Source organism: Rhinopithecus roxellana, chromosome 5 (assembly GCF_007565055.1).
Source record: "Rhinopithecus roxellana isolate Shanxi Qingling chromosome 5, ASM756505v1, whole genome shotgun sequence".
NCBI lineage: Eukaryota > Metazoa > Chordata > Mammalia > Primates > Cercopithecidae > Rhinopithecus > Rhinopithecus roxellana.
The window spans coordinates 117,493,340-117,512,672 of NC_044553.1; positions in this window are offsets into that span (position 1 = coordinate 117,493,340).

A 19,333-nucleotide genomic window follows, 5' to 3' on the forward strand; every position below is an offset into this window, starting at 1 on the left:
AGCCGTTTTTTTTGTTTTATTTTTGTTTTTGTTTTTGATACAGAGTCTTGCTCTGTCGCCCAGGCTGGAGTGCAGTGGTGCGATCTCGGCTCACTTCAACCTCTGCCTCCCAGGTTCAAGCAACTCTCTTGCCTTAGACTCTTGAGTAGCTGTGATTACAGGTATGTGTCACCACACCCGGCTAATTTTTGTATTTTTAGCAGAGACAGGTTTTACCATGTTGGCCAGGCTGGTCTCGAACCCCTGACCTCAGGTGATCCACCTGCCTTGGCCTCCCAAAGCGCTGGGAGGCATGAGCCACCACACCTGGCCCCTTGAACTTTTAACTAGAACTGTTTCTTTTCCTAAACTCAGCTCCTGTAAGCCACAACACAGTAAGTAGATGTGTCCCCTTCACACATATTTACACAAGCTGGCATTTCCCCCACTCTGACAGCAGGGCTGTGGTTTGAATGTCCATCTCCTCTAAAACTCATGTAGAAATTCAATCGCCAATAACAGTATTAAGAGGTGGGACCTTTAAGAGGTGATCAGGCTATAAGGGCTCTACCCTCATGGATGGAATTGGTGCTGTTATAAAATGGTGAGTTAATTCCCTCTTCCTCTCTCTCTCACCACCTTGTCTTCTGCTGGCTGATAAAGCAGCAAGATGACCTCCCAAGGTGCCGGTACCTTGATATTGGACCTTCCAGCCTCCAGAGCTATGAGCCAATAAATTTCTGTTTGTTATAATTTACCCAGTCTCAGATATTCCCATGATACTATCACAAAATGGGCTAAGACAAGCAGAAACCTTGTCTGTCTTCTGGTCACTCTTCTCTCCAAAGCTTAGAATTGTCCCTGACATGGAATAATAGCAGTGTGTTAAAAGATTAAAAATACAGACTGTTCCAATAGCCAGAATTGTTTGGGCTCAAATCCCAACTCTTCCTCTTACTAGCTACATAATTCTGGACAATAACTTCCCCTTTCTGTGGCTGTGTTTCCCCATTTGTAAATTTATATACAAGAGTACCTCTTTCATAGGGCTGTTTTAAGAACTGAATCAATCTGTATAAAGCATTCAGAATTAGGTATTTAATTAAACTTAGATGAATAAAATATTTGAGCTCCTCCTACAAGCCAGGTAATGCAGGTATTGAGGATAAAATATATATATATAATTCTTGTCCCCAAGAAACTGAGTCTGATGGGGACTGAGGTGGGTACATAGACACAGACTAAGTGTCTTAAAAGAATTATGTACTTGGTTCTAGGGTAAGGCACAAGAATGACCCATATTTGTCCAGGAGAGTGAAATAAGGCTTCAGAGTGTAGGATAAGTGAGAGATGAGTCTTAAAGGAATAGAAGGAACTTACAAGGATTTCACAAACTAAAGACCAACTCTAGACTGGACCAAGCACTTCAAGGGCATGAGTCAGCTCCGTTCAGGGAAATTTTGAGGCTAGGGAAATGGGTATAGTTAAGCATATTTAAGGAAATGAGAAATGATCCAGTTCAGTTGGGATGCCACCTCTCTGCTACCTTGGTAACTGGCATTTGCTCCCTCCTTTAGGCTCTGTATTTAAGGAAATGTGACAACATAAGTGGATCGAGCCATATGAGTTTGGACAACCAGGCAGCGATGATGTGGCAGAACCTAGGAGTGACAAGCTCCAACGGATAGACCCTGTCTTGGAAGAAGTTTAGTAGAGACGTGCATGGAATTTGAAATCAGACAAACTCAGGTCTTGTTGCATGAGGCAAATTACTTCTCTCTGATCCCCTGAATCATCATCTCTAAGATGGTTTTATCATATGGATTGCTAACTTTGAGGATTACCAAATACCAGATGCTGAATAAGCAGTTAATAAATGAAAGTTATTATAACCCATAATTACTCATCTCTTCTTCCTGATGTCACTTAATATGTTCTAAAGATATATAATATTGACAGCTGTTTTTTTATATTGCAAATGAATCCAGTTCTGTTGATTACTATGTATCTTCTCTGCACCTTTTCCCCATCTGTAAAATGGGGAAAATAAGGGTGCCATTCCCATGGGATTATTTTGTAAATTAACGATGATGAATACACACGAATCACATAAAGTGATGTGATTAATGTATATTAATATTAATATACTTAAAAAGTATATTAAGTATACTTAAGTTTTAAGCCTGCTTAAAAAGATAATGATTGATATTATTGCAGAGACTTAAGATTGCAAAGACGTCACTGAAGATGGGACAAAGGTGTAAACAGGCACCAGAGGAAAAAAGCTAGGGATGCCTATCAATAGCACGACTGGTCTTCTCAGACAGGGTAATATCCAGAGACAACCTTGGACCAGCTTTCAGTAAGCCTTACACAGAAGCTGAGGACCAAGATTGGAGGCCTACCACTCCCCTCATGAACCCCAAGGCCTCCAAGAGAGACAAGGTTATCTGCTGTCTCTTCATGGCAGGGAAATGAGGATGACGTGCTGCAAGTCCTTAGCACTGACATCTAGACTTCGAGGAATTATAACCCTAAAGGATGTTGTCAAACAGACTCATTAATTCCACCCCCAGCTGGGAATACATTGTGTTCACAATAGAGACAGCTGCAAACACCAAAACACCCGGATTGAGATGACAATTTTTATTTCTTGCTTTTTTTTTTTTTTTCTAAGAGGAGAGGGAATTGTTTTCAGAGCCTGAACCTAGCCTCTCCATTTTTTAAATTGTTGGCTTCTCTTATCCCACTCCAGCCAGTGTTTCTAACAAGAACCTAGCAATCTTCAGGATTCTCCACAGTGACTAACTCTTATCCTCTCCTTCCCCCGCTCCTCCCTGCCCTTCTGGGATCCATCTAGTTAGCAGAGCAACAGTTCTCACCCCTCCAATGAGCAGGAAAATGTAGCATACTATAAAGAGCATAGAATTTCCAGTTATGAAGCCCTCAGTATGAATTTCAAATTTGCCGATGACTAGCTATGTGACTCTACAAGACAGTTATCCTCTTCAAGCCTCAATTTTCTTGTCCGTAAAATGTGCATAATAATAATTCTGATTCCAGTAATTATTGTTGTATAACAAACCATCTTCAGCTTAGTGACATTATACAATCATTTGATCATACTCATGGATTTTGAAGATCAGTAATTTGGAAAAGGCAGAGTAGGCAGCTGGTCTCTGTCTTTGGTGCCTGGGGACTCACCTGGGAAGATCAACGTTTAAACATGAGTTGATAAATGAAATATGGAATTGCCTGCAGGCTGTTTACTCAGATACCTAAAGCCGAGATTAGGAGGACTCAAAGTTTAGGGCTACTGGTGAGAGCACCAACACATAGCTTCTCCAGGCTGCTTAGCGTCCTCACAACATTGTGACTCAGAGTAGTTAAACATCTTATACGGAGGCTCAGAGCTCCAAAGGTGATTGTCCTCACAGTTGAGATATAAGCTGCAGCACAGTGGAAGTCATGCTTTGTCATCTCTGATGTGTCTGTTGGCTGTCAAGAGCCACAAGCCTGCCCAGATTCAAAGGGAGGGAAACTAGTCTTTACTTTTGATGAAGAAATGCAAAGCTCTAAAACACATGGGAAAGATGATATTGTTTCAGTCATCACTAGAAAATAGATTTTACATATTCCCCTATAGAATATCCATGAAGTGGAAGATATTGCATGTAGACAAGCTTGGCAAGTGATAGATGTTCATTAACCTGCTCCGTGCTCCTCAAGTTAAGTTGAAGTGCCAAAATACTTCCTTGGTGATTTGGACAGCAGCCCTTTAGAAAGCTTTTATAGTCAAGTTTCTCCTCTCCCTACAAATCAGAGAATCCTTAGGTCATTCCATGTATCTGGAACTAAACTGGATCTATAATACATTTGCTTTCAAATAATAATAATAAATTGAGAACAGCCTGCTAAATGTCAGGCCCTATTCTAATACAACACTTGATCTTGTTTTCTTTTATCCACAACCTTTAAATGTGAGTAGTATTATCTCCATCTTACAGATGAGTAAACTAAACTTCAGAAAGCATAAGTGATTGCTCAATGCTACACAGCAAGTCAGATCCAGAACCCATATGCTAGGCTAGTCTTGTGAACCTAACACCAGAACCCTTACTCTGCCATTCTACCATGCTGGTGTGCTCAGTAGTCACCTCTTCTTGGATAGGGTGTGGTCTCTTTGGTTATGTGCCAGCAAATATTTAACAACCATATAGAAGTATGTATGTGTATATGCATGTATGTATACACGTAAATGCAATCATTATAAATTTTACATATATAAAAGATATAGAGCAGACCAAGTATGGTGGCTCATGCCTGTAATCTCAACAGTTAGGGAGGCCAAAGCAGATCAATCACTTGAGGTCAGGAATTCAAGACCAGCCTGACCCACATGGTGAAACCCCGTCTCTACTAAAAATACAAAAACTAGCCAGACATGGTGGTTAGTGCCTATAATCCCAGATACTTTGGAGGCCGAGACAGGAGAATTGCTCGAACCCGGGAGGCAGAGGTTGCAGAGATTGTGCCGTTGCACTCTAGCCTGGGTGACAGAGCTACACTCTGTCTCAAAAATAATAATTATAAAAATTAAAAGATATAGAGCACATAATTTACACATAAATTATACTATTCTTTATTGAAATATACACTAGCCTTTACTGACATTTCTACATAGCCAACTGATTATTACAGAATGCTTGTCTCTATCTTTGCTCAACTCTGATATTCATAGCTACCCTGTGGTTTCTATTGATAAATGAGTGTAATTCCAGTATAAATTTTGTTAGATATTTTCTGTCTATATCAATGAATAAGATGGAAATGAAACAACAAAGACGTGTAGGAACAGCATGCACTCAACAAGGACATGGCTGACTTCTTGGCTGAATCAAATAATGGTTTTCACATAATAGAAAAACAGTTCAAATTTTTTGTGTGCCATTCACAATGTAACACCTACAGGTATGACAAACGTTTGAGTTCAATCTGCATTATTAAGATTTTTTCCAATACGTTCTTAAGTTTAGATATACAATCTACAAAACAATAAGTCAAGCCCTGACTTGTAGCATTTGCTGGTTTGCATGGCGTAAATACTCCCATGATGGACAATTTCAAGCTACCAATGTGACATCATTGAATATGCCTGTCTACCTTATAGATACAACAGACATAAATAACCATGAGAGAACAATTATTAGTAAGATGTAGTTAAATAATTAGGAAGCAGCAAGTTTTGAGTATTTCTTATGTTTGTTTACAAAATAATGATTCAATTATGATTATATAAGCATTAATGACTATATTTAGTAAACACCTTGAAAAATTCCTAAAAATTGAACATCAGCTTTCACAAGCTGGTATGAGCCAGATCCAGCACACTATTAGTCTCTTCCATCTCCATTTGACCTCCAGTCCAGTCACAATTGACTATGTCCTGATAATAAATCCCTTCTCCCTTGCTGTCTGCCTTTACTCCCAGCATACTCTGGGGCAGATGTCAATATTGTGTATTATAAAGTAACGTAAATACTGCCATGTCCTTTACTTAGAACTACTTGCTCTACTTTTCAGAGTTACAATGAATTTTCCTTCTTTCCAATTTAAACTTGAGGGGATTTCCCAGCTCTATCTTTTTATCTCTTGTCAGCCAGGGCACCATTTATGGTGAAGCCTGTTTGGTTTCTTCCAGTTTTGCCAGTGATGGAAGTCACATCCAAGTGGTTTGCTCCACTGATGTAAAGGTATGCACTGGCCTTAGCTATACTTTGAGGTGCTCTCAGATGCAAGTTGTTCCATTTTATTTCCATGCTGTAACTCATTAAAACTGTGTTTCACTCCAGCATTCTGCTCATTACAATGGACAGAGAGAGTTTTGCTTCTGGGAAGCACAGTTATAATGAGGACAGAGTGTTCAGCACAAAAACAGCTCCTAATAGCTCATTAGGAAAATTGACTAGTTAGGCAGAACTGTCATTCCTTCACTTTGACTAAAGATCTGAAAGGCTTTCCTTCTTCAAGGGCCAGAGACACCGATGATCCAACTGAGTCCCAACCAGGGCTGGATGGGCTGGACAGGAGCTCTGGATTCATCCTAGAAATGCATCAGAGTCCCCAGGTGAGTAGACCCTCAATGTGGTTGACATTTGTCCTGAGGATAGACCATGGCTTCCTGTGTGAGTGTGTGGGCACTTGTGTGTTTGCTTGTACCGGAGTGGGGAAAAGAGATGAAAAGAAAGGAGAGAGTCAGTGGGGAGTGACTGCCCTCTGCTCCACTGCTTGGAACAAGATTTTATTAGTTGGCTGGGGATCTTGAAATGTCCAGTCCTTTCCCTGGAAGTTCCTCCAATCTTTGCTTTATAAGCATTTCCTCAGATCCTGATTAAAGATAGTCTAATTTTTGGCTTCTTATCTCAATGAAAAGTATCATCATTATTACAATAATTAAGACCAGAATTTCCCTAAATCACTGGAAAATCGACAACCTACCAGCTCAGAAACACACAGATTAAAGCAAGCATGCATTTTGTCAGCCAATTTGTGTTACCAAGTTGCAATCATTTGTAATATGACTTTACCTGTGTTTTTCAAGCACTATTCACATATTTTCAGAGCAGTAAATTATTTCTTCGAACAACATCTTACATGAAGTCCAACCAATCAAACTGATCAAACTGGAGCTACTTGGGTTGAGATGAGGTGTAGGGCCTGGGGTTTTAACCACTCAGACTTTCCTGCTGAGGTCCCCTGGGGCAGTTTCCAGGCACCCCCTTTGAAGTTCTGTGGGTCATAGATTGAAAGCACTGCCATACATCAGAGGCCTGAATAATGCACATACTCTGTGACTCAGCAATCCCATTTCCAAGACTATAATCTAATGCAATAATCAAACAGTAGCCAAAGAAGCTTTCCCAAGGATGTTCATTTCATCTTTGTCTAACTAAATGTTTTGAAAATTTTATAAGGCTAACTAAATGTTTCATAAGACTAGAATTGGTTAAACAAATTATAGTATGTATATATAAAACAGAATAATAAGCTTCTATTCAAAATGATGTAAATTTATGTTGATGACAACAGGAAAATATCCTTTCATGCTGGGGAGTAGGAAAAACAGATCACGGATTATGCAACATTATGACATCATTTGTGTAAAATATTACATATAGTTACATATGCACGAAAGGATGTGCATCAAAATGTCATTTTCTAGGATTGAGGATGCTTTATTGATTTAATTTTTTAATTTCTGGGTTTTTAAATTATTTATTATAAGCCTGTATTGTTTCACCAAAAATAAAAGAGAAAAATTTACATACAAGTAAGAAGAAAAAGAACTCCTGCTTTTCATCACCATTAGAACAGCATTTTACCTGCTCTTCCTCAATCTGTACAGAGGTTACCAAAATTTTTTCAAACCAAATATAATCAAGTGACATTTTCTCTTTCCTAGAAGAACATTGCTGTTTGAGGCATCTGGCAGCAAAGGCCTGTTCACCTCACAGGACCTGGAAAGCCAGCACTGGAGATCACTTTTCCCCCATGTCTCTGAGCTATTCAACAGCAAAATGCTTGTTCCTGTATGTGTGTGCTGGGGTGGGGGCTGAAGGGAGAGGTGGCAGGAGTCTGCTTGGGCCTTATTTATCCCACGGTAGGCTGGTGATCTGACTTTACTTGCACATTATCTGCTTTGGGGATCAAATGAAGCCATAATAACAAAAATCTTAATCTATTGGCACTCAACATGCTATAAGGTTCTTCTCAAGTAACCCGAGGTGTGCGTGGCATCTTCCTTGTGCCTGCACAGCATCTTCCTATGTATGCTTCAGCCAGTAGGACACTACTCCCCCACTTCTCTGTAAGGTCTGACTTTCACATCAGGCTCTGCATCTACCTGAAACTGGCACCTCTCCCTGGAGTTTTTAAGATATCAGAAGTACACAGTATTTGGCTCTGAACTAAAGTGAAAAGTGTTGCATTTTGTCTGTCACATCAGGCATAAAGTGTACCTGGGCAGTGAAGCTCATGACCCATGTTCCCATAATTTATAGAACCTCATCAATACCATTCCCTTTGCTTCCACCTGCACCCATTCCAACAAGGCTCAGATGCCAGCATGGACACAAGCTGGGGGCAGATGACAGATATCCTCCAGGATCCAGGGGCCTGCTCACCATCTTCCACCAACATGGCTCCTCCCTTGCAGGCAAATAAATGGCCACATGAAGTCAAGCACAGACAAGTAGGATGTCAAGCATCTATCTTCATTTTCTTCTGCTCTCTTCAGGCTCTTTTTGGGTTACAGAAAATAGAAGTATAATAATAAGATAGACAAGTAATATAAAATAGTATAATAAGCCCAAGTATAATAGTAATATAGACACCATATTGAAGGTCTGTATGTGATTTGTGGAGCTCTTCCTCTTACCTTTCTGCTTACCAGTGGCCCTGCCTGAAGAGACAGCAATGAGGAGGAGGACTTCAACATATATTAAGGGTTTACCATAGCTCAGCATTGCACCAGATGTGAGCCAGTCTCATTTCCCACCTTGCAGCTTCCTGCTCGTTTAACAGATGAGCAAGCAAGCTTGGAGATTCTTAAGTGACTAAACAGACCTGAACTTTGGCCTGTTAGACCCCAGCAATGGGAATATACTCCAGTGTGTCTGCCAGGAGGCTAGGAACCTGGAGTCCCCACGTCCTAGTCCAACTCCTCAGTAAAGTCTCCCTAACTAGCACAACAGCATTCAAGCATCTCTGCCTCTCCCAAACATCTCCGATTATCAATCAATTCAGTGAGTTCCCTTGAGACATCTCATCTAGACCAGCCTTGAACTATCACTCAAATGATTTATAATTATTTTTCAAGAGCTTAAGACTGCAGCTCCTCGCAAGCACTGGCTCTGAATGGCTTGTTCATCTTCATATCTCCAGTCACCACCAAACAGGTCCCCAAGGTATGTTTGTCAGTTTCACTTAATTTTCTGGATATAAACTGAAAAATATCAAATGGATTAACGTTAAAGGCTGTTACTTTTTCTATTATACCACAGAATCATCTTACTATAAAATCAGCCCAAGAGATCCTTTTGGAAATTTTTTTTACAAAATGTCTTTGGGGTGTAAAATAGTTCTGCCTATATCCAACAAAGCATATTAAGATGATATAGGTGAAATAATTTTATAAATTATAGAACATTATAGAAATTAAGCCATTATTTTTACTATTTTGGTAATATTTTCTTACATATTTAATACCATTATTCAGTATATATTATTTTAGCATTTAAAATAGTTTAATATTTGGTATTTTATTGCACATCATAGTAATAATTACTAGTTTATTTACTACTACTATAACCAACAGCAGTAATATCTGAGCAAGCAATGTGTCTCTGTTTTTCATTCTTCCCCATGTCTTCTATTGCTTATTAGAAACCAAACCAGTTTTTATCTCTTATTATGCACTCATGAATGGCAAAATAAAGGCTCTGACAACAGCAGAGAAATGAGATAACAGTTTGCAGCAAACCTTGAGGGAACCCAACCCAGAACTGATGTAGGGTTGGAAGCCTGGGGACCAATAAGGAGCAAAAAGAAGGACTTATAGTTGAGTTAGCAATAAAGCAAGAACCAAGAGAAACAGTGTTTTGAAAAGCAAGAATGCATCAAGGAAGAAAATGGTATTAATCAGATAATAAAACAATGAGAATAAATATAAAATCAGGGTAAAATCTAAGATCTTCCATTTTTGTTTATAATTCTTTATGATTGTTTTTTTTTTCACATCTTACCAAGGGGACTCAATTCTCCAGATTCAGGGAGCCTTCTGTCTCTTCTCACACAGAAGCAGTATAATCTGGAAGCCTCCAAGTCAGGAGGCAAGATTGGAGTCATTACTGGCTCGGTTACTCATGGTGTGAACCTGAGAACGATGCTCAAAAAAAGACAAGCCCCAGTTTCCTTATCTGAATGATACCAATAATACCTAAGATATAGCATTACTGGGGACTGAGTGAGATATTTGCAAAAATATCTAACATATTTTAGCTATTTGATAAGTTGATGCTGCCTCATGTCTTCCATTAAAAAACCAAACCAGTTTCTGTTATACTATACATGTTTCCTTGAATTGTTAAAAATACGCCTAGTAAACGATCAACTGAATTATGTGAATGAATATGAACTACTTCACCCTCCTCTAATGCTGAGCAATTAGATTGTTTCCCACTTATTAGACAACTTATGAGCATCATCTATAAAATGGGAATAAGATTACACACCAGATGGTTGTATAAATTGAACATACCTGTATTAGTCTGTTCTCATGCTGCTAATAAAGACATACCTGAGACTGGGTAATTTATAAAGGAAAGGGTTAAACCTCACAGTTCCACATGGCTGGGGAGGTCTCACAATCATGGTGAAAGGTGAAGGAGGAGCAAAGCCACATCTTACATGCAGCAGGCAAGAGAGCTTGTGCAGGGCAATTCCCATTTATAAAACCATCAGATTCTGTGAGACTTATTCAACTATCACAAGAACAGCATGGGAAAAACCCACCCCCATGATTCAATTACCTCCCACTAGGTCCCTCCCACAACACGAGGGGCTTATGGGAGCTACAATTCAAGATGAGATTTGGATGGGGACACAGCCAAAACATCAACACTCTTTTGGCATAGACTGTAGTTGTAACTGGGATGGTACGGTTTATTCAATATGCCTAAGCTTTCCATCCAACCGCTTTAAATTTCGTGACACTAGTAATGGCTCCAAGTTATATGTGTAGGATTGTTGACCACTGATCTATGGCCAGGTGGCTTAACTGCTGAGAAGATGATATTTTTTAGTGAGGCCACAAACCCCTGACATAAGCCATCTCCTCTCTCCTCTACATATGCTTACATATTCCTTAGACTTCCTGTCTTGTTCTTCCGCATCACGCTGTATTTGGCCCACTTGTCATCTCACCTTTGAATTCATGGTCTTTATTACAAACAGTACAACAGGGTAGAAATATCAGGACATTTGGCAGCAGATAGACTTGAAGCCTCTCTCCAGCTCTCTTATCCACAGTGTCCTATGAACAATTACATAATCTCTATTTTCTCACTGAAAACAGAGTTAAAGTCTGTCTTGCAGGGTTTTGGTAATGAACACGTGGGATCACAAACATAGCTCTGAGCAGGGATTCTGGCTCATGGCAGCAATTCCTCCTCTTCACTCCCAAACTAAGTGAGGCTTGACACAGGAAAAGTTAAAGACACTCTGGTCCTTGTCCTCACCTACAACCCCCTCTGGATGCTATTTAATGTTGTGGCCAGGTTCCCCTTATGGGAAACTGGCCCTAATTGTGGTGTTCTATGGTTAATATCAGGCTTGGCATTTCCCCCATTGTGAGAATGTTTTTCTCTTAGCTCCTATCAAGAAATACCCTGTTACTTCCTCCATGTCCAGAGCCCCAAGACCCTTCCCCAGTGCAATGCAGTTTAGAGCCATTAGTTCAATAGCCTGTTTCATGCAGTAATTTTTCATTGAAGAATACGTCCCTACTTATTCATGTGTCTCTCCCTCTGCAGCCATCACAAACCTCCTTTAAAATCCCAGCTTGGTAGTTGGGTTACAGCTATCAGTGGACAGACTGGCTGATCATTTTGCCTGTCTTCCAGGACTTCAAAGCCTCTGCCACCCTGATTCTCTGTTACTACTCTACCCACCCAAGAGCCAACCATTTATCTGAACCTGCTTACTCTACTCCAGGACACAGTGACAGGTCACATTATAAAACAGGATGCAAAAAAGTCACCCCATGTCCCCCTGCAGCACCACCACTTCAGAGGATTGCCATGCCCATGGACTCAGTGGGGTCTCTGGCTAGCCACCATGCAGCTGTCAGAGGTGCCTCGAGGAAAAGGATTATGCCTTGTTCCCTGTTGTTTAGCCATTGTGTGGGGATAGAATTAATTCATGAATGGTCACCTCAAGACATCATGCTGCAAGTCCCCCAGGATTGGGAGTAGATATATATCCACGACTCCTAGGAACAGCATGATGAATCCTGCCTGCATCCCTTAACACAGGCTGGCCTCTCCCTGGTTCTCTACCCTCCTTTGGCTCTGCCTCTGTTTTGCTGTGTGATGCTGAACTAGTGATATAACCTTTCTGAGTCTTGGTTACCTTATCCTCAAAATAAGAAAGACAGCACAACTTAAAAACAGATGACAGGCCGGGCACAGTGGCTCAAGCCTGTAATCCCAGCACTTAGGGAGGCCGAGACGGGCGGATCACAAGGTCAGGAGATCGAGACCATCCTGGCTAACACGGTGAAACCCCGTCTCTACTAAAAAATACAAAAAAAAAAAAAAAAAAAAAAAAAAAAAAAAAACTAGCCGGGCGAGGAGGCGGGCGCCTGTAGTCCCAGCTACTCAGGAGGCTGAGGCAGGAGAATGGTGTGAACCCAGGAGGCGGAGCTTGCAGTGAGCTGAGATCCAGCACTGCACTCCAGCCTGGGCGACAGAGCTAGACTCTGTCTCAAAAAAAAAAAAAAAACAAAAAACAGATGACAAAGATACTATTTTTAGTCTGTCCTTCTTAACATCCCTCTTGTTTCATGATGATTCATGATTTATCCCTTCTTTGCCCCTGTAAACAATTCCTTTGTTTTAACATAAAATCATCTCTGTAGGATCTTTTTTCTTGCTTGTTTTTCAAGTGGATCAATTCAATTAGGGCCAATAGCGTCTCATTGGAAAAAGTTCACATGCCCCTCTCTCTGTTCCCCTCCCCTTCTTGTACACACGCTGTTACTTCTAAATATTTTGTAAATAGATTGATCCACTTGATATACTTCTAATGATTTATGTTGTAGAGTAAATTTAAAACCAATAAAAATGGAGATCAATAATGTACATCTATGTAAAGGGGTCTGATTATTTTTCTACAGTTTCCACTTACTCTTTGCACCTAGTTATGCCTTTCAATCACAATCAAAAACTTCAGTGCTGGGGAAAAAAAATAAGCCCTTAGAGTTTACTGTCATGTTCACACTTCCCTCTGCCTCAGCTGGTAATCCCCTCCATTCTTCACTGCAGCAGATGACAGGAAATATTTAGCATCCACTTTTAAAAGCATGAGGAGAGGGGATAGCTTCGCAATTCCTCCACACCATATTTTATATTTCAAGAATATAAAACATAGCTTGTGGAAACGGTACAGAAGAGAAAGACCAGCCCACAGAGTGGGGCGGATTACAGCCACACTGAAATCATCCCATCTGTAGTCCCTGAAGGACTTGCTGTTGGGGCCTCACTCCTACCTGCTTTACACTGAGGGTCCCTGAGCTCACTCCATGGCTTCCTACTGCACACACTGGTCACTGTGCCTCAAGGATTTCTCTGGCCACTGAAATAGACTTGGACTGTGGGAGGGACAAGACGACAGTGCCAAGGGGTGAATGCCCCTGGGAGCAGCTCTCAACCTCTGACAGGCTGGAGTTGTTAGACAACAAACCCCTGCTTCCTCACTATCGGGGTGGGGCAGGCCTGGAGCATGCTCTGTACAGTCACTCTATTGGGATCGAGTCCCAGTTGCTCACTGCAGTATCCTTGCTCATCAACATCCCCTCTACTGGGTCCCTCCCCTTTCCCATCTCCCTTCTCCTACCTGTGTTTCCTGAGAGCACATACTAAGTAAAACACTTGCACTCAAATCTCAGGACCTACTTTTGGGGAAAGCCAGTGTAAGATGGTCATTTTAACAGAACCCTCACACCATTTGTTAGCATCCCCCGCACAGGCCCAAAGCCCCAGTGCCACGGAGTGTTCACTCCCCTCTGTGGGAGCTACTCAGAGCCTGTCCTCCTGTCCCCCACTGCCCTGGCTCCCTCTCTTAAGGGTTACACTTCACACCACTGCTACCGAGAACCATGACAGGCACACAAACAGCATGACTAACTCCCATGTTCTTTAAGATGATGGTATTGTCTTATCCAGAGGGCTTATTCTCTTGGGAGGGATTTTAAAGAAGGTTATAGGCCAATGGAAGAGATATTGAGGGGTTGAAAAACTTCCTGGGGTCTTTCAAGTTATTTCAAGTGGTGAGGTACCTATCGAAGTCAATCCCAACAGAATATGTGGGTTTTTGAAGGTATGTCAGTATTTTTGTTTGTTATTTTGTTCCAGATTCAAAATCCCATCCCTCAAAGTCTTGTTTAAGACAAGATTCAAGGCCAGGTGCAGTGCCTCACACCTCTAATCCCAGCACTTTGGGAGGCTGGGGAGGCTGAGGCAGGAGGATTGCCTGAGGTCAGGAGTTCAAGACCAGCCTGACCAACATGGTGAAACCTTGTCTCTACTAAAAATACAAAAATTAGTTGGGCATGGTGGTATGGTGGTGTGTGGTTATAATCCCAGCTAATCGGGATGCTGAGGCAGGAAAGTCACTTGAACCTGGGAGGCAGAGGTTGCAGTGAGACAAGGTCATGCCACTGCACTCCAGCCTGGGCAACAGAGCAAGAGTCCAGACTCCATCTCCAAAAAAAAAAAAATAAATAAAATAAAAAAGACAAGACCCATTGTTTACGCACCCATCGTCTCCATCCCAGGTCAGAACGAGTCTTTTCTGTGTTCCTAATACTAGTAGCTCTATTATTATCTGAAAGTGTTAACAGCAATAATATGACAATAATTTTAGTAACAATTATTAATAGCTAACTTCTGTTGAGTATTTATAATATGCCAAACACTGCTAAGCCCTTTACCTACTTTATATGCACTTCACTTACATGAATGTTAACTCACTTAATCTTCATAATGACCCCACTCAGCAAGTCCTATAAGGATCCTTTGATATGTTGATTACACTAATGGCCACAATTTCTTATCCCTCCCATTATCTACACCCTTTGTCATGTAACCCTACCCCCCACTATGGGCAAGGCATCATTTCACTGCTGGCCTGTGGGCTCATCCATGCAACTGGTTGTGATCAATGTAATGTTAGCAAATGGTACACAAGAAGAGGCCTATAAAGCATTTGAGTATTTCTGCTCACCCCTCTGAGATGTCCATGAGAATGTGCCCAGGCTAGCCTGCTGAAGAGGAACATGGTTGCAGCAAAGCTTACTTGTCACTATAATCAGAGCTAAGATTACCCTAGATAAGCCCACAACCAGCCAACCCCCAGATATGTAAGTGAATCCAGAGAAGGGCAAAAGAATTGTCCAGCCAAGTCTAACTTAAATTCCTAAACCACAAACTTATTAGCAAAATAAATGTTTATTGTTTTAAGGCATTGAGTCTTGGATGGTTTGCTATGAAGCATTGTTATGGCAATAGATAATTGATACGTGGCCTCATTTTAGATATGAGGGAGATGACACTTGGAGCCATCCAGCTAAATGACAATCATCAAACAACCAGTAAGAGTTGCAGGTTGGACCATGTCTGTTGGACTGTAAAGATAGTTCTCCAATCCATATGTATCTATCTTTCTATCTCCCTAGTTTTTAACTGTGGAGTTGAGGACAAGAATAGTAAATGATTGATACTTGTTTTCTAGTTACTTAGAGTTCCAAATCACAGTAGAAATCCAATCAATGTATGTTGAAATATATTAAGTTAATCTAAAAGGAATATAAATTCATCTTAAAATGACATAAGCCATATTGACATTTATTTTTAATGGTCACTGCTTCATTTGCCACTTCCTTGAAGGACAGGGGAAGTTTCATAGAATGGACATCTTTTAAAATACACTAATCTCTGAAGTATTTGTGGAGAAATATGACACTTGATATTTGCTACAAATTAATCCAGGAGAAAAAAAGGATAAAATTTGAATAATTGTTGCTGGGTACAAGGGGCTTCACTGTACTAATCTCCCTCCTTGCATGTAAGTTTTAAAATTTTTTCAAACAAAATATCTAAAAGAAAAGTAAAATGCACTTACAAAAGGGCATTCATTTTCAGTCTTATCTAAGACACTAAGTTGGTTGAGTCACTTTACCCTTCCAAGCTTCTATTTGCCCTCTGATAAAGCAAAGATAATAAGTTTACTGAGCTTTCCCCAAGAGTGTAGTTTTAAAAGTGTAGTAATAAATCTGGCTTCTCTTTCCATCCAGGGCTTGAATAACCTACTAGGACCCTCCAGCCTCTGGAAATAAGCCATCCATGTAGGTTTACGTCAATGCATTGGAGTGGAATGTGTCTAGCATGCCGGTATATGACCCCTGGTTGTTTTATTTCACTTCTGAGCATGAACACTTATTTTTATTCTCTGCATACATTCTAGGGAGTCTTGTGCTTAGCGGTACAGCAGTATCAATAGACTCTACTGTTTTATTAAGTTTATCAAGTACCAGAATATCTTGTAAGCAGCACAGAATTATAAAATCTGTTCTAGCACATCATGGAGCAGTTATTTGTGAGAACATTTGGGTTGATACTTATAATTTCATTTAAATTCACTTATGGGCTCACACTTGGAGACTCACCGGGAGTGCACAAGCATGTCTTCACTCCTGTGCTTTTAATCTTGGGCAGCCAGGGTAGCAGCTCTGCTAATTACAAGGGTACCTCCTGACAGGACCTGCATACCTTGTAAGTTACTCTTTACAAATGATCCACTATTCTTCAAAAGTTATAATTCATGTTACTGAAGAATATCTAATCTCCTCAGCCTGGCACACAAGAACCTCTATGACCTTCCCCTTGTGTCTTTCTGTCTTTGTCTCTTGCTTAGTCCTCTAACCACTCTATACACACATATCCATGCACACACACACACACACACATACTCTGACCCAACAATATGTGACTGGCTTGAAATCCCTCCTCAGACTATACTTTTTCACATCTATTTGCTTTTGTCTACCTTTGCCTTCTTCTTAAATACTCTCCCTACACATATTTTACGTCTGCATAACAAACTTCTATTCATCTTTCAAAACCCTAATTAGGGGTCACCTTCTTGATAAGAATTCACCTGACTTCTCTTCTTGCCAAGGCAATTATAGCCCCTAGACCAGTGGTTCTCAACTTGGGGTGGTTTCCTCCCCTAGGGACATTTGGCAATCTCTGGAAATATTTTTCATCATCCCAGCCTGGGTTGGGAGGTTGCTACTGGCATCTAGTTAGCAAAGGTTAGGGGTGCAGCTCAACATCTTCAAGTGCACAGGACAGTCTTTCATAGCAAAGAATTATCTGGCCTACAATGTCAATGTACCAAGGATGAGGTACACCCTGTTGTAGACTAAAGGGGCATATATTCTCTAAGCCTTCTCTATACTGCTTTTATACCTCCTGTATATCTCTATTATTATACGTTTTTTGTTGTTTTTGTTTTTGTTTTTTTGAGACAGAGTCTCGCTCTGTCACTCAGGCTGGAGTGCAGTGGCGCGATCTCAGCTCACTGCAAGCTCTACCTCCTGGGTTCATGCCATTCTCCTGCCTCAGCCTCCCAAGTAGCTGGGACTACAGGTGCCTGCCACGACGCCCAGCTAATTTTTTCGTACTTTTAGTAGAGATGGGGTTTCACCATGTTAGCCAGGATGGTCTCGATCTTGTGATCCGCCCACCTTAGCCTCCCAAAGGGCTGGGATTACAGGTGTGAGCCACTGTGCCCAGCCACACGCGATTTTATAACTGTTTGTTTACATGTCTATGTCTCCCAGTAAAGCAGCGATCAGGAAACTACAGCCCGACTTGGCCACTGCCTATTGATACAGCCATGAACACAGCCATTTTCCTTCATGGCTACAGAATTAAGTAGCTGCAACAGAGACTATACACTGCCTCTTAGCCTATAAAGCCTACAATATCTACCACATGGCCCATTAGAGAAGTTTTCCTGACCTATGCACTAAATTATAAACTTCCTGAGAACAAGGTCACTTCTTATGTATCTTACACCTAAGTATCTAGTACATTTGCCTGCATAAAGTATGTGTTGATTAAGCATTTGTAAAATGGAATAAAATCAGAGTGGTGGGGTTTACTTGTGTCAGGCACAGCCTTTCCCTGCCTGGGGACTAGCAATGCACATGTGTTGGAGAGCTTGCTGATGTTATAGGCAAAGCCCCTGATCTCTTCATGAAACAGCAAAGCAAACCTGTTCAAACAAGAGTGATTATCACGCTGCTGGCTCCACTAATTCCATATTCCAAATAAAGTGGCCAGCTACAGGTTTCCTTCCATATGCACTGCAATGCATGCTCCATTCTCTATCTTTGTGTGGATATAATGCAGTATTTTGTGTTCATGGTGATGTAAGTGTGGCCATCTTGTTCCATAAGGTAGAAATCCCATAATGCCAATGAGTTGTATGGTACCCTGGTATCTCAACAACATGGTTGGTGAGAACAGGGAGAAATCTGTGACTGGGAAAGACAGCCTAGAGAAAATAACTCAAATATACTAAGGACTCTTTGAAATGGCAGTTGGATAATCCAGAGAGCAGTGACTAAAGAATATGATAAACTGCATTTATCAGAAAAGGCATCAGAATAGAAGAATCCTACTTCAAACCAGAAGAGAAAAAAGAGCTATGATTTAGGGTTATGGTGAAGTTGAATGTGACAATTTGCAAAAGAAAGCTCTGGCACATAATAGATGCTTAATAAATTCTAGCGGCAAGTATTACTTTATCCCCATTTCACATATAAGGAAACTAAGACTAAGATAAATTAAGTTACATGGTTTCACAGATAGTAAAATAACTGTGCCAACTTTCAAAGCCCAGTTTCTATTATGTCATAGAGTTGCTACAGTGGAACAGACACAGGAGTTCGAGTGGAGGGCAGCCACAGTTAGGTAGACAAGAGCAGGATGGTCTGGGGACATCATTGTGTTCCTGAAAATCTCCCAGTAGATAAGTGGCAAGTTTAAAAGGATTCAACTGGGGTTCAGGCAGCTTTCTTCACATACAGGTTATAATAAAGTAAAATATGGAATTTTTATCATACAAGGTAAATGAGTACACAGGGATGGGTGCAGCTCAGTGTGTACATGTACATGGGTGCCAAGGACCCAATACAGAAATGAGGGAATCCAGGTCTTAAGAAAGCCAAGTTGGCCAGGTGCAGTGGCTCATGCCTGTAATCGCAGCACTTCGGGAGGCCAAGGCAGGTGAATCACCTGAGGTCAGGAGTCCAAGACCAGCCTGGCCAAGATGGTGAAACCCTGTCTCTACTAAAAATACAAAAATTAGCCGGGTGTAGTGGTGCATGCCTATAATCCCAGCTATTCAGGAGGCTGAGGCAAGAGAATCCCTTGAAACTGGGAGGCGGAGGTTGCAGTGAGGTGAGATCATACCACTGCACTCTAGCCTGGGCAACAGAGTGAGA